We start from the raw sequence: 14,985 nt of genomic DNA, 5'->3' as shown, positions 1-14,985 counted from the left end.
ATAACTGTAATATCGTATGTCAGACAGAAATTGATGTTAAACATTAACTTTCAATTAGACATTTAATTATCTTAAAATAATAAAACATACATATTCGTTTGAATGATTAATAATTGTACTTTTTCTTCAAATATGAAAGTTTTCCCTAATGGTTTCATGGAATCTGTTTTTGAATTATCACAATAAAAAAAATCAACCTAAAATAAAACTAGATGTCAATAAACATAGTAGCAGAGTAGACGATGATTTGTATTAATATAAATGACAGCAATATACACTTGATTTAATGGTGCCTTTGTTTACTAATATATAGGTGAACGCAAAAAGCCTTTGTGATTTTACTTTTCATTTGTATAAAATTAAGAATGGAAATGGTGAATAAATGTATTGCTTTAACGAAAATATTCTCGATAAGTTTTATCATGCACTAATATAGAGTTATGCTCTAAGATAAATACTATTGAATGATTTGTAACATTTATATTCTGGTTGATATATATGCTCTGATTACACGGCCGACACTCGGCTATCCGAGAGATTGGTCGGTTAATCTATATTGAGTATGCGGTTATATGGGCGGTTGGTCTGTTAGTCGGGTTGTTTTTACGTCTGTTAAGAGTAAAAACACACAATTTAATGTCAAACTTTGTTAAGTATACAAATTTTTGGCACATAATTATAACCAAATCAAACAAAGAAAAAAATCTATCATAGCACATTTTCCACCTGTCAAAACATTTCATAGTCTGCGCAGTTTTGAGCAAAACTTAAAGGCGTCGCGCAGGTATGAAGTATTTATGCTTATACACATAGGATTTTTTTTTTAAACAAACAACTTTAGATATCATTTAAAGGACACAAAATAGTACTTTGGTTCTAAAAAATAAATTGACATTAGTAATATTTCATAATTGTTATATAACATTGGATGTTGGATGTGTACGGATTGATAATTTAGTCTTAAATGCATGATATTTTTATTAGTTGTTAGTGGCTTTGAACTAGCTGTCAGATAGCTGCGAGTACTCTCATGTCTGTTCCTAGTGTCTTTGTGTTGTCGGAATGTATAAGTACCCGGCCACGTCCACTTGTATTTTTGTCCTTATGATGAGTTAAGCCTTTTTCAACTAATTTTTATAGTTTGTTCTTATGTTGTACTGTTATACCACTGTCCCAGGTTAAGGGAGAACTGGGATCCCGCTAACATGTTTAACACCGCCACATTATTTATGTATATGTTGTCCAAAGTCAGGAGCTTGTAATTCAGTGGTTGTCGTTTGTTTATGTGTTATATATATTTGTTTTTCGTTCATTTTTTTTTTATATAAATAAGGCCGTTAGTTTTCTCGTTTGAATTGTTTTACATTATCATTTCGGGGCCTTTTATAGCTGACTATGCAATATAGGCTTTGCTCATTGTTGAAGGCCGTGCGGTGACCTATAGTTGTTAATTTATGTGTCATTTTGGTCTCTTGTGGACGGTTGTCTCATTTGCAATCATACCACATCTTCTTTTTTATGAATAGTACCACGTTTTAGTGAAAATTATGGGAATAAAGTCTGTTAATGAGTTAGACAATTAAAATTGTGTCAGTAAAGAATTATTTAGCCACGACAATAGTTTTGCTACCTTTATATTTTCCCATTGAAAAAGTTAAGAATGAGATGTTCTTGAGGTAAAAAAAAAAACAATACGGTGCAACAGTATCTATCCAGTTTTTATTTTGACTTCTTTGCATTTTATTGAAGGGTGTGTCACTTCAATATAGTGTGAAATGGATTGGCCGCTGGAATATGCATGTATTTATTTTTAACGTTTTCAATCGGCATTAATGTTTGTGTCTGTTCAAAGTAGCATGTTATAAAATCCGACTGCAAGTGTCTTTCTAACACAACACAGGGTACATATAACGTGTTGTCGTTCTCATATGCACATGATATTTGTTACTGGACGTTAAACCCTAATTCGTCAGCATCATCTTCTTTGTTCTTTTCTTCTATTACTTAATCATATGTTGTTTACGAATCATTATAAAGAAGTAAATTGAAAAAAGCGAATGGAGCAACATTTTGTTATCTTAAGTAATAATTCATTTTATTAAGTTTAATTCCTTTCTTCATTAGCGCAGAGGAGAACTGCAGTTGTCCGCATGTACACTTCTAGCATTTGTCACTAATGTGAGTACATCGCAATCCGTTACTGTTTCAACACCCAGGGGTGTTTCAAGTCTGTATTCTTAAACCGTTATTATTGTTTTCTCTTTTTTTTTAAGCAATGCATCACTCTCTACTCTCCTTATCTCTTATTCTATATTCTGCGTCTCCATTCAGATTCTTGTGTATACCATGAGGATCCGGAATGGGCTTTTTGTTTATTTCTGTATTCTTTAAATTGTTATGCCACTTTTCTCTACATTTTATTTATCTAACTCATTATTCTCTCTCTATTTCTTATATTCTAGCATCTCAATATATTTTACTTCCTGATGTTTAGTTACATTACGACGTTTATCTCTGATTTATATACTGGTTACCAATGTAGATGACAAATTGGTGTCATTCTTGACAACTAAACAGAATCCACATGATATATGCGACCATTCTTGGATGAAATTAATATTACTTTAATATTACACTTTTTGAAACCATTTTTATCAATTTTCAATTTCCATTGTCTAAATTGTTCATTGTCCATGTGTTGTTTCCGTTTATTTTAGCCGCTCGTCTTGAGCCTATCCATTTGATCCGATAATACCCCATATAGCAATAAAGTTATACTTTTATTGCCATTCATAACTCTTAACAGACCAATTAACAGACCGGGTTGTATACACCCGACCCATTAACAGACCTGGTGTTAAATAAAAATTGATTAATGTCACCAAAATTCAGATTTTCGTGTAGATTTTTCACACAATGATATTAATATGGTTAACAAACATAATGCATGTCTTTTTCCGATGTTCAAAATAGTGCATGCAAGTAAATTCAACCAACGTGTCATTTTGTGTACAATGTGTGTGTGTAAAATGTGTAAAAATATATATTGATGAGTAACCCGCCTTTTCATTTCATAGATCGTTTATACGCGCGTCTGGCGTATATACTAAATTTAGTCCTGGTATCTATGATGAGTTTATTTATCGAAGCTAGAAAAAAAAATGACACCACTGGATTCAGTACATTAAATTATTTTGTCAGACATGAATAATTTTTATGATAAAAATATATTTTAAAAGTTATACAATGAAACATACTGAACTTGCAATGATTTTCTCGATAACAAATGATTAACAGACTTTAGCCAACCGGATTAACAGACCAACCGCCGATATAGCCGCATACTCATATAGATTAACCGACCAATTTCTCGAGTGCCGGCCTTGGATTAGCTGCAAATTATATAAATAATTAAATGTCAAATATTATCTTACCTCCTATACATTTCTAGGAATATGATTGGTTAAAAGCGTCCTCGTGGAAACCATGTATATTTAATATTGGGTTAGTTGGGAGGCGTGGCTTATTTCATACACTGTTAGTAGTGGATTTACGTCCCTTTATATACCATATAAGGTAATAAGGAGGTGGGGCTTATTTCATACACGGTTAGTAGTGGTGTTACGTCCCTTTTGAAAAACAAAACAGTAATGAGAAAAAATCTTAAAGGTTTCAACAGACGAAGAAAATGATGATAAAGTGAAATAAATTCACATAACACATTTGAATCTAACAAGTTGTCATTGTTGGCATCTGTTTTTGTAGGATCAAAGGAAGTAGTTTCTTAATCATGTTAATGCTAACTGTATTGAAAACTTGCTCATTTTGATAGGTCACTAGTCTAAATTTTACACGTTAAGATAGTCGGTAAGATAAATTCGTAACATAGTGTGCTTTCACCCCATATGGAATTTACTGACCCCATATATACCGTATTAGGTCACTAACACACTATGTAACTAATATTCTTATACCAGTTAAACGATGATGTATATATATTTTCTTGTGATATAACATTTTATCAAGCCGATTAAAACTATCGTAATTGTACGATTGCAAGTGATTGACTGTCCGTTTATATCTATATTAGTGATTGAATGGTTTCAAATGACCATTGACAGTCTTCTGATATTAATTCTAAGCAGTATGAGGTGAAATAAGGTCTAAAATAGTCACTAAATAAATCCACATTATAGTATGTCCAAGCGTTGTTAATTGTTTCTTTTCGACATTTTTTTTAATTTTCAATATACGTTTTAGTATATTCTAAATCAAGTATGATAATTAAAGTAAAATCGTTGAGCATGAATTTGACAGATAATGCCTCTTCAACCTTATTTCACTCAATGAAAGTCGTGCAATGCGTTTAAAGTATATCAAGGCATAAGTACGACTATTTTCAAGTTCAGTTGATTCCAAAAATTAAAATACTATAATTGAAGTATTATATTATGTAAATGTATTCACTAAATACAATATATGTTTATCAAATATATCAGATATTATGTAATTTGTGAAACCGCATGACTAATGTGTTCATTCTCAATCACTATGATGCTGAATAACGAACATAAAACATGTAAAATCAAATAATTTGAACATAATCATATGTCACCAAACTCTTCAACAAAATTAAACCAGATCTAGGTAACTACAAAATAGCCATTGGTTCGTTATTGATATGATTGAAATGACAACTGTTTAATGTAAATTAAATGTTGAAAGATTTGTCTGTTGTCTTTACGGCCATTTCGTAAATTTTAATTTCAATAAACTATATATAAATATATATCTATATCTTAGGCATTCCTGTTTTTTTTTTTATATCTCGAAAATATCCGATAAAGCTAAGGTTATTTCGGAAACAGGTTTCATGTCCACCAAAATAGTATCGTACATTAAAAATATGTTCGCATGTTCATCAATTAATGACAAACACTCACTTTAATTATCATTAAACTATTTTGTATGAAGAAAATAAATATAACACCATTAAAAACCACTCATCAAATATACCAGGATTAAAGTTTTAATTTTTGATATAAAGAATTGAATAACACTATCAATTAAGAACATATTAAAATACTAAATAAAGTCACAACAATCAAACAAAGAAACTTGTCAAACCAATCTTATATGATGTATATTAACTATATGACTTTCCGTTTAGCATTTAGCGGAGTTCGTTATTTTTGTAATTCCAATTATTAAATGCATTTGCAACCAAAAACAAACTGCATTAAGTCGGCTTTATTAGTATGCTTGATTTTATCTGTGTGGGAAATATGTAACATAAATTACGAGAAAGAAAACATACTACATTTAATTTGTAGTTTTACATTTGCATAGCTAAATCAAATAACAAAATTAAGTTTAAGTAGATGGATAGAAAAAATAAATCATAACATATCTGTAATTTACTGACCTAATTAATAACCAGATTTTAATGATATGTAAATGATTTGTTTATTTGACATCTTATTTGACCATTTTACTATACAATAATTGTCATGTTAAATTGAAGATATATCGTCATAAAATTTAGATGTAAAGATGAATATTAAATTAGATGATTTTACATTTCAAATTGTTTTGCATTGTATTTTAGTGTCACATAAATACTGGCTGAAATTTTTAGTTATGCTACTGACAATATAATTATTTGGACCATACACACATGGCCGGACCATGTGATTATGTACGCATACAATTAGTTGCATGGTGTGTTAGTGACCTAATACGGTATATATGGGGTCAGTAAATTCCATATGGGGCGAGAGCGAAGCTTATGAACTAATTTTAACATTTCATCATCAATTTCTTCGTCTGGTGAATTCTTTTAGATTTTCTTCAACACCGTGTTTTCATAAAGGATTGTGGCATCTTTTTTTTGTTTTGAAAGGGAAATAACTCCTTACTAACTCCATATGGTAACTAACCCTATATATTTTAGGACACCCTATATGAAATATACATAGTCACCACGTGTAGTCCTTTAACCAATCATATCTCTATAAATCTATAGGAGGTAAGATAAATATTATTATAAAAGAGGGGCGAAATATACAAGAGGGACAGCCAAACTCCCAGATCGAAAATAAACTGACAACGCCATGGGAAAAAAAAGAAAAAAAGAGACAAAGACAAACAGACAAATAATAGTACAAAAGAAAAAACAAAGAAAACCAAAGACTAAGCAACACGAACCCAAAAAACTAGGGGTGGTCTTAGGTGCTCCGAAAGAGTCAGACTATCCTGGTCCATATGTGGCACCCGTTGTGTTGCTCATGTTATAACAAATCCGATAAATAGTCTAAATCGGTAGGTTGCATTCGTGAAAAGGAAAGGAGATTGTAGTATCCGATATCATCTGTGAAACGGTTATTCCATAACGTTCAACCAACTCGTAATGGCGTCTGTAAAATTTACAAAGGAATGATTTCAGCTTCACCATTTGGAACTCATGGTTTAATAGCCTTATTGTTAGCAGCAACAGTCTATCAAGGAAATCATGATAGGAAATACAAGCCCGGGGATATCGTATCAATTGGGATATATATGTTCCGTATGCAGGCGCAGCTGCAATTTTGCCACATAGAAATTGAAAGGTCACAATTTGGAAGCTGAAGTCTTTTGTCTTAAAGTTTTGTTTTCAACTGACCTACATTTTCCTTTTCTTGATGTACGCCAACATATGAGGCACACTTATCTGTGTCTATTTATCCTTTATCTCAAGTTCGATAGGATAAATGCGTTCAACATAGTCATCAGATTTTGAGTGAGAGAACATCATCCATATAGCGCAACGTAAGTTACCGGATATTGCTAACTTCTTATCTTTTTTCATAAAACGTTCCTGTATGAAGTCAGCCTTATAATAATAGCGGGAAAAGTCGACAAGAAGAGAGGCACAATAGGTACCCATTGGAATGCCGATGGTCTGTTGAAAAACGTGTCCTCCAAACGTAACAAATATATTTCCAATAAAGAAATAAGAATAATCTAGAATAATTTGTTAGATCGTTCAGCAATCAACTCAATCTTCTCCTTAAATATGATAAAACAATAGAACAGGGAGGTACATTTGTGTTCATGGATGTTGGAGTGTCTTTCTTTATGGCAATGAAGATAAATCAAATAAGTGCATACGCTGTATCTTTGAATCTGTGAAATTATAACTCAAATTAGAAATGGTATTGTGTATATACTTGCATTGGACAGCTTCATAATTCTCTGATTTTTATGTGAAATGATGGAAAACATTAAAAAGGCAACAATTAACACATGCACATTATATGGCAGGTATCAATGATTAGATTATATACAAATCCGTCTGTAAGTTTACATAAATATAGATCGTAGCTCATCAATTTTTCAGTGTCATAATAATGATGGATTGGTGGTTTAGCGTACAATATCATACAAAACATGTATATCAAGAATAGATATCAATCAATAGAATTACGTAAATATGCGATGTTGAGGATTGTCATTAAAGGTTGCAAGGAACTAGTGCATACTAAATTGCACCTGCATATCGAAGGACGCACATACCCACCAGACGGTTGTATCAAAGAAGACATGCATGTCTCAGTTACAATTAAAACGACAATTAAGGATATTATATAAGATATATATATATATATAACCTAAACAAATTGATATAATTCCCTTTAATACAAATTTCACAGCCAAACATTACGTACACACGGCCTCTGCAAAACATGTGTTTGTACACAACTACATATTTTTGAATTAAAAACCAATCAACTGTTTGACACGTATTCACTTATATGCAAACTTGTTTCTTTCTGGTTATACTCCATATTTCAAAATCAATGATTACACTAAAAAGGGGGCTCGGTGACGTATCAGTAGTATCTCAAAATTTAGTTTGTAAGTTCGAGTCATAGGTGCAATCGACTCTAAGTGTCATCATTCTACATGAAAAAAGTTGAACATCAATATTCAATTAGATTTTTTAACATTTCAAACTATTCTGTATTATATCTAAATGAGAGATGAATACTGGTTTAAAATATGAGTAATATTACAATCGTCCCCATATATATGTGTGTTACTAGCTAGGATATTGTTAAAGATCAACTCAGCGTTAAATCAATCAATTCAAGAGGTACGAAAGATACCAGAGGGACAGTCAAACTCATAGATTGAAAATAAACTGACAACGCCATAGTTAAAAATAAAAAGACAAACAGACAAATGAAAGTACAACAGACACTACAAAAAATAAATAAAGACTAAACCGATTTTCAACCTCAATTGATTTTCTAAATATATTGGAACTAAGTGGCATGGCGGTAAGGCGCTATGATATACATTTCATGATAAGATAAAAGTTATGGCAGTTCCTCTCTTTATGACAATAAAGATTAAGGTGATCAACCCTCCAGTTAAAAGTGGTTTCGCATTGCTCATTTGTAAGTTTCGTGAGTTGTTTACGGGTATGTTTCTGTTTGTCGTTTTTTGTTTATTTGCCATACCCTTGTAAATATAACAATGATAAGATGCAGTAGGATTGTTCATGAGAAAACTCTACAGCAACAACCAAAAACGGTTCATTTTGTTGTGTACCTATGAGATTTAATGTCAGGTTGCCCTTGGTATCGTTCGCCTTTCTTTTCTAAAAAATACTACATGTATAGCATCAATGAGCTGATTAACCTAACTAAGGACCACATGTATTGTCAATGGGTCTGAAGCTTTGCACAAGAAATATTATTACCTTTTTTAAAACAAAATGATTTTCAAACTTTTATAAATGTTGTTAAAACAATATTCGCATTGCATATATATACAAGCAGCAAAGAACTGATCTGTAGGCTTGTGATAACCCGGTTATAACAGACCACCAGCAGAGGTATCGAACAAGTGTTAGTGACTAATGACCTTGAAAAGTCTTTCCTTTCATTGTTCTGTTATACATTATATGTTTACATATGAACTATATGTACTTGAATATAATACGTGTGTTTTATACAAGATATTAGGAGACGAATGTCTTTCAATTGTAAATATAGTGTAAACGTGTTAAATTTATTGATAAGAATTCTGACACTGAGAACATTGTTTTTTTTTATTCTTCAGTAAAACATTAAACAAACCGATTCATTGGTATATTTATAGGACTCTAAAGTGCGATGGGGACGCTAAAGTACGATGGTCACGCTAAAGTGCGATGGTCTACGCTCAAGTGCGATGCATCCATTCGCTAAAGTGCGATGCTTCCATACGCTAAAGTCCGATGTTCCGCGAAAATATAGACGTTATAAACGTAGTTTGATAATGACGTTAACAGTCGTACATACAAACCAAAAATGAACATGCCGGAAAATAGATTAGGAATATTTGATTAACAACTTTTACACCAAATGTCCATGACTCACTAGAAATTGATTTAAACTTAATCGTTCTTTGTCGGCTGTATGACAATGTATAGTTTTTCGAATGCTGGAAGAATGACTTGTATCCTACAGCCGACCATATTACTATATAATGACAAAACAGTATACGAAAACTTATCCTGCTACAACTTGAAGCGAACGAATATATTTCAATCGGTGTTTATATGACAGTTTACTTTGCGATCCCCGTTAAAATGATTTCTATTAAATCTTATAATGATAAATGTTGCATATTCCGACAATGAACGAATTTTGTATTTGTTGTTTTCAAGGACGACTGTAAGGGAGGTAGTAACTTTGATGTGAACAGCAACCTACACTAATTATCCAAATATGCAATAAACTCCGATCCGGATTGTTAAAAAATCATTTTACATGAAATATAATGTTTTGCGACACATAAATTACCCTTTTAGCAATTATTACGTGGTCGTTCTTCTCAATTTAGAAACAATTTCTTAAGCCTACCGGTAATTTATAAAGCCTTATAAAAAAGAAGATGTGGTATGATTGCCAATGAGACAACTATCCACAAAAGACCAAAATGACACAGACATTAACAACTATAGGTCACCGTACGGCCTTCAACAATATGAGCAAAGCCCATACTGCATAGTCAGCTATAATAGGCCCCGATAAGACAATGTAAAACAATTCAAACGAGAAAACTAACGGCCTTATTTATGTAAAAAAAAATGAACGAAAAAGAAATATGTAACACATAAACAAACGACAACCACTGAATTACAGACTCCTGACTTGGAACAGGCACATTCATAAATAATGTGGCGGGGTTAAACATGTAAGCGGGATCCCAACCCTCCCCCTAACCTGGGACAGTGGTATAACAGTACAACATAAGAATGAACTATAAAAATCAGTTGAAAAAGTCTTAACTCATCAGATGGACAAAAATACAAGTGGACGTAGCCGGGTACTTATACATTCCGACACTAAAAGAAGCAATGAACAGATCTGAGAGTTCTCACAGTTATCTGACAGCTAGTTCAAAGCCACTAACAACTAATAAAAAAATCATGCATCTAAGACTACACTATCAATCCGTACACATCCAACATCCAATGGATTTAGTGTAAAGACGTCATAAACAGCCAGAGAAAAACATGACCTGTGAAATGCCAAGTTACAGGTATCGACAGAATGTAGATCCATGAATATGTATATGTATATAACATGCTAGTAACATTTAGTTAGCTTTTAATTTACTGATAATAAAATTAATATTTATACCAATAAAAACAATATTCAATGATCTTATAACAGTGTTGAATAGGTAGCCTTTTAGAATAAGTTTATTTAAAGGAGCGACAAGTTTACATGGATCATTTCTAAATGTCCGGGAACGGTTAACAACATTTCCGTAAAAATGAGGATGTGCTATCACGTTTGAAATAACTTCAAAACCAAATCTTTATATCTATGGAAAAATTTAGTAAAGGTTTTTAGTAATTTATAGTAACGATATCCCTGGTCTAATAATTTACCAGTAATATATAGGTTGCGTTCGTTAAAATCAAAAACGTCACAATAGACACGGACATAGCGAACAAGTTGTGAAACATAAACACCGTAAGATGGTGCCAAAGGAACATCACCATTTAAAAATGGAAAATTAACAATGGGTAACGAAAAATCGTCTCTTTTGTCGTAAATTTTAGTGTGGCGTTTCCTGATTAAAATCGAAATATCTAAATCCAGGAATGGACAGTTATTACCGAATAAATTTGATTTATTTAAAGTAAGTTCCCTGGGGTAAATTTCAGCAGTATATTGAGAAAATTCTTGATTATTTAACGAAAAAATATTATCAAGATAAAGGTAAGTGTTGTTGAATTTATCAATTAAATGCAATTTCGACTGGTCTTTACTGAGTTTAGTCATAAACTGTGATTCGTAACAGTACAAAAACAAGTCTGCTATTAAAGGGGCACAATAAGGGCCCATGGGGATACCTACAACCTGTCGATAAACTTTGTTGCCGAAACGTACATAAATATTATCAAGGAGAAAATTAACAGCTTCAATCATCTCATCACACCTCCAGTAAGTATATCTAGCATATTTACCTTTCTCATTTGAAAGTAAATGTTTGACACTTTACATGTTTGACACTTTAATTTTCGTTCAGAAGTGATTTAACATATTACCTTTTTTAAACCTCGATGTTTTAATCTCTCGAATCTTACCCTTTTGGTCAATCGCACTTTAGTGTGATATACCGTCGTACTTAAGCAAACAAACAACCATCGAACTTTAGCATTGGCAAATTATTGAAAATGATTTAAATCTAAAAAGAGTATTTTCATCACCACCAGTCATGGCCTTCAGAAGACCTAAAAACATCCGTGACAAATTAGTGACATCTGTATTAGCAAAGCAGCCTAATCCATCGCCCGGTTGCTACAAACAATGTGGTCGAAGGAATTGTTTGTGTTGTAAAGCTGCCAATACAAGCAGTTCTTTCATCAGCTCCGTTACTAAACAAAATTATACCATCTACTCCAATTCCAACTGGAAAACGGAGAACTCAAGTTATATATTAACGTGTGACACTTGTGGCATTCAGTATGTGGGAGAAACAATGGACAAATTTAATATTCGGCTCAATAACCATCGTTCATCGTACAAAACCGACAAAAACTGTCCTCTCACAAGACATCTTCGTTCAACGAAACATCCTTTTGATAATGTTACTTTCCAAATTATAGAAGTCAACACCGAGTGGGACACCACAGCGAGAAGGAGAAGAGAAAACTTTTGGATCCACCAACTCCACACTTTAGAACCTGATGGTCTTAACGTAAAAGACGAAAAAAGATACAGGAAAGATAAAGAATAATTTAAAACAAAGCATCGTCCTTTTTATCCCGTAATATTGGCCTATGGACGTTGCTAACTACCAATTATGTATTTTTAAGGTAGCTAAATTCAAGTGCAACATATACATTGAGCTGCAACATTTTCTTATTTTCAAAGCAGCTAAATTCAAAAGCTCATAGACATTGAGCTGCAAAATTTTCTTATTTTAAAGGCAGCAAGTGCTACATAGACGTTGAGCTGCAAAAGTTTCTTATCATCTACATCCAATTTCACCTGGATAGATGCACGCTTGATAAAGCTAGTTGGTCTAGCGAAATATTGCGTTTATTTTCATCATTTTGTAAATATTTTAAACATTCTTATATTTACATACTAAATAGTGTGTAAAAATTACATTGTTAGGCAATCTATAATTTTATTTGTGTAATTGAATTAATCTCTGTACTGATTAATCCACACTCCCATAGATTTGTATGTCATGTGCTGCTATTTATATTCACTTATATATATATATATATATATATATTACTTTCTGTACTTATTAAATAATAAATTCTGACAGAATGTTACAATGATACCACCATTACCAAAGCAACAAGTTGAATAACAAATCGACAGTCCACAATACATCACTGAAACTTAACGCTAAAATTATCTAGCACTGTGGTTGATCTTTGGTGGTGAGGAAAAGTATTTCATCTTGGGCATTATTAAGTGAACATAACAAGGGTTTGTGATTTAAAGCGTATAATGCAAACAGAAATAATTTAGAACTGAAACAAAAACAAAACTTCTTTACATGTTTGACACTTTTTAAACTAAAAACAGCAGAAATATTTCATCTGGTTCATCCGTGAATTGAAAAGACAATCAAGCACTTCTGAACGAAAATTAACTGTTTCAATTTCTCCATTGATTCAGACATGTAAGATGCAGTGTCAGGTATTAATTCAAATATGGCTCCAAAACGAAAAAAAAAAGATATCGACAAATTTAAAGTATATTATTACATTGGTTGAAATGAATTACATTGATTTCCCAGTTAGATAAAAACCGATAATTTCACATGTGAAATAAACGTGGTTATTTCACTCTCTGACGTCATACAACAATAGGCGTTGTCAAGACGTCGATAACGTCGGATCAAAACAAATTGTCAATGCGTAGGAAAAAGATATAGTTCCTTACATTTTCTACATTAATTTCATAAAAAAAAGCCATTTGCCAATGTAATAAAAAGAATAACTAATCGCCGTATTTGAATATCAAAAATAAGACAACTTGTGACCGAACGCCGCTATGGATTAAACTCGTGCTGCGCACTCGTTTAATCCATGCGTCGTTCGGTCACGCGTTGTCTTATTTTTGATATTCAAATACGGCGATTAGTTATACTATAAATATTGCTTGCAGCACTTGTAGTTTTCCTTCGTTAATTGTGATGACGTAATTTCTTCTCGACATAGACCACAATCGTTGTGGTTAACTTTAACATATATTTCAAACATATATTGATGCTTATGATCGGATGGTGGTGCTTTGGTAACTGTAAAAGCCTCAATAGAAGGTTGTTCCAAGAATATATACATAACTTATAGATTGAATTGATCGACCTATCAAATAATAAATTTGGAATATATAGATATTCATCCACGAAAAATATTACGGTTTTAGAAAGCAATTGTCGTTACTTTCGGAGTTTTTTTTTTAAATTGCATTTCTTCAAAACAGTATTTCTTAATTTATCTCTTTTCATATGCTTTTGATTTAGTGCTTGCTTGTTCTATTAGAATTATTCGCTTTCTAGATTTGAAGATATCATACAAGATAAGATACATAATTTATGTAAAAATTTGGAAGTGATCTTTTTTACCTTTAAATTTGAAACAATTCAATTCAATTTCTTTATGCAATTTGAATGAACTCATCACCGACACCCAGTTTAAATTTTTATGTATGCAGCGTTTCGTTTTCACAAGATTCCACAGAAACAAGGTTTTGGAATACAATTACTTCCCTTACCTGTATCTTGTATGTTGCCTGACAGTCTTAATCAAATGTCAAGCTATGATTGTATTGTCATATATATACATAATTACATTGTAACATTTACGGAGGTGATTGTATCGATAAAACAATTTATACATCTATTTCTGAGTGAACTTTCTGATATTTAGACATCAAATACACGCTTTTTCAATACACTTATTCTTTTATCATAAAAAATGGCCCCTCAAAATATTGATAAAGAGTTTTATTAACGAATAATTTATTTCTGAAATTAAAAATGTAACTTATTACCCTTTTACATAAAAGATTTATTGAACTTTTTACTCTTTTAGTAAATTGTAATGTCGGAAATTTCATTCGATGTTTTAAAAATTACAAATAATTCTTAATTATTATTGCACTATTGGATCATATCTAAAGCAGTGGTGATTAGAAACTAATAAACATCATTATTTCCAAAACATAGGGTTGCTGCTCACAAGGAAGCTACTAAAAAGGTGTTTCAAATGGTGAAATCCCTTCGTAAACTTTACGGACGCCGTCACGAGTTGGTTGACCGTTATTGAATATCCGTTTCACATATGATGAGAGATATGTTCCTTATTTCGTAACTACAATCTCAAACCCTTTTAACTAATATGACCTACAGAACTAGTCTTGTATCCGGGTTTGTACACATAAGTATAACCGTCAGGAGCACTTTACATTA

At 31.9% G+C, this 14,985-nt stretch overlaps 1 protein-coding gene across 1 annotated transcript in view; it reads right to left on the bottom strand.

Annotated features, from left to right (window-relative positions):
- Positions 1-14,302, bottom strand: part of LOC139481477 (peroxidase-like protein) — a 42,228-nt gene extending 27,926 nt beyond the window's left edge. Inside the window, exon 1 of the mRNA XM_071264844.1 lies at positions 14,289-14,302. The gene's annotated coding sequence lies outside the window, so the exon portion shown is untranslated. The remainder of the gene's footprint in view (positions 1-14,288) is intronic.
- Between the last annotated feature and the right edge of the window lie 683 nt (positions 14,303-14,985).

Source organism: Mytilus edulis, chromosome 7, assembly GCF_963676685.1.
Source record: "Mytilus edulis chromosome 7, xbMytEdul2.2, whole genome shotgun sequence".
Classification (NCBI taxonomy): domain Eukaryota; kingdom Metazoa; phylum Mollusca; class Bivalvia; order Mytilida; family Mytilidae; genus Mytilus; species Mytilus edulis.
Note: the sequence above shows the minus strand (reverse complement) of the source record. Positions and strands in the feature narration are given on the sequence as shown.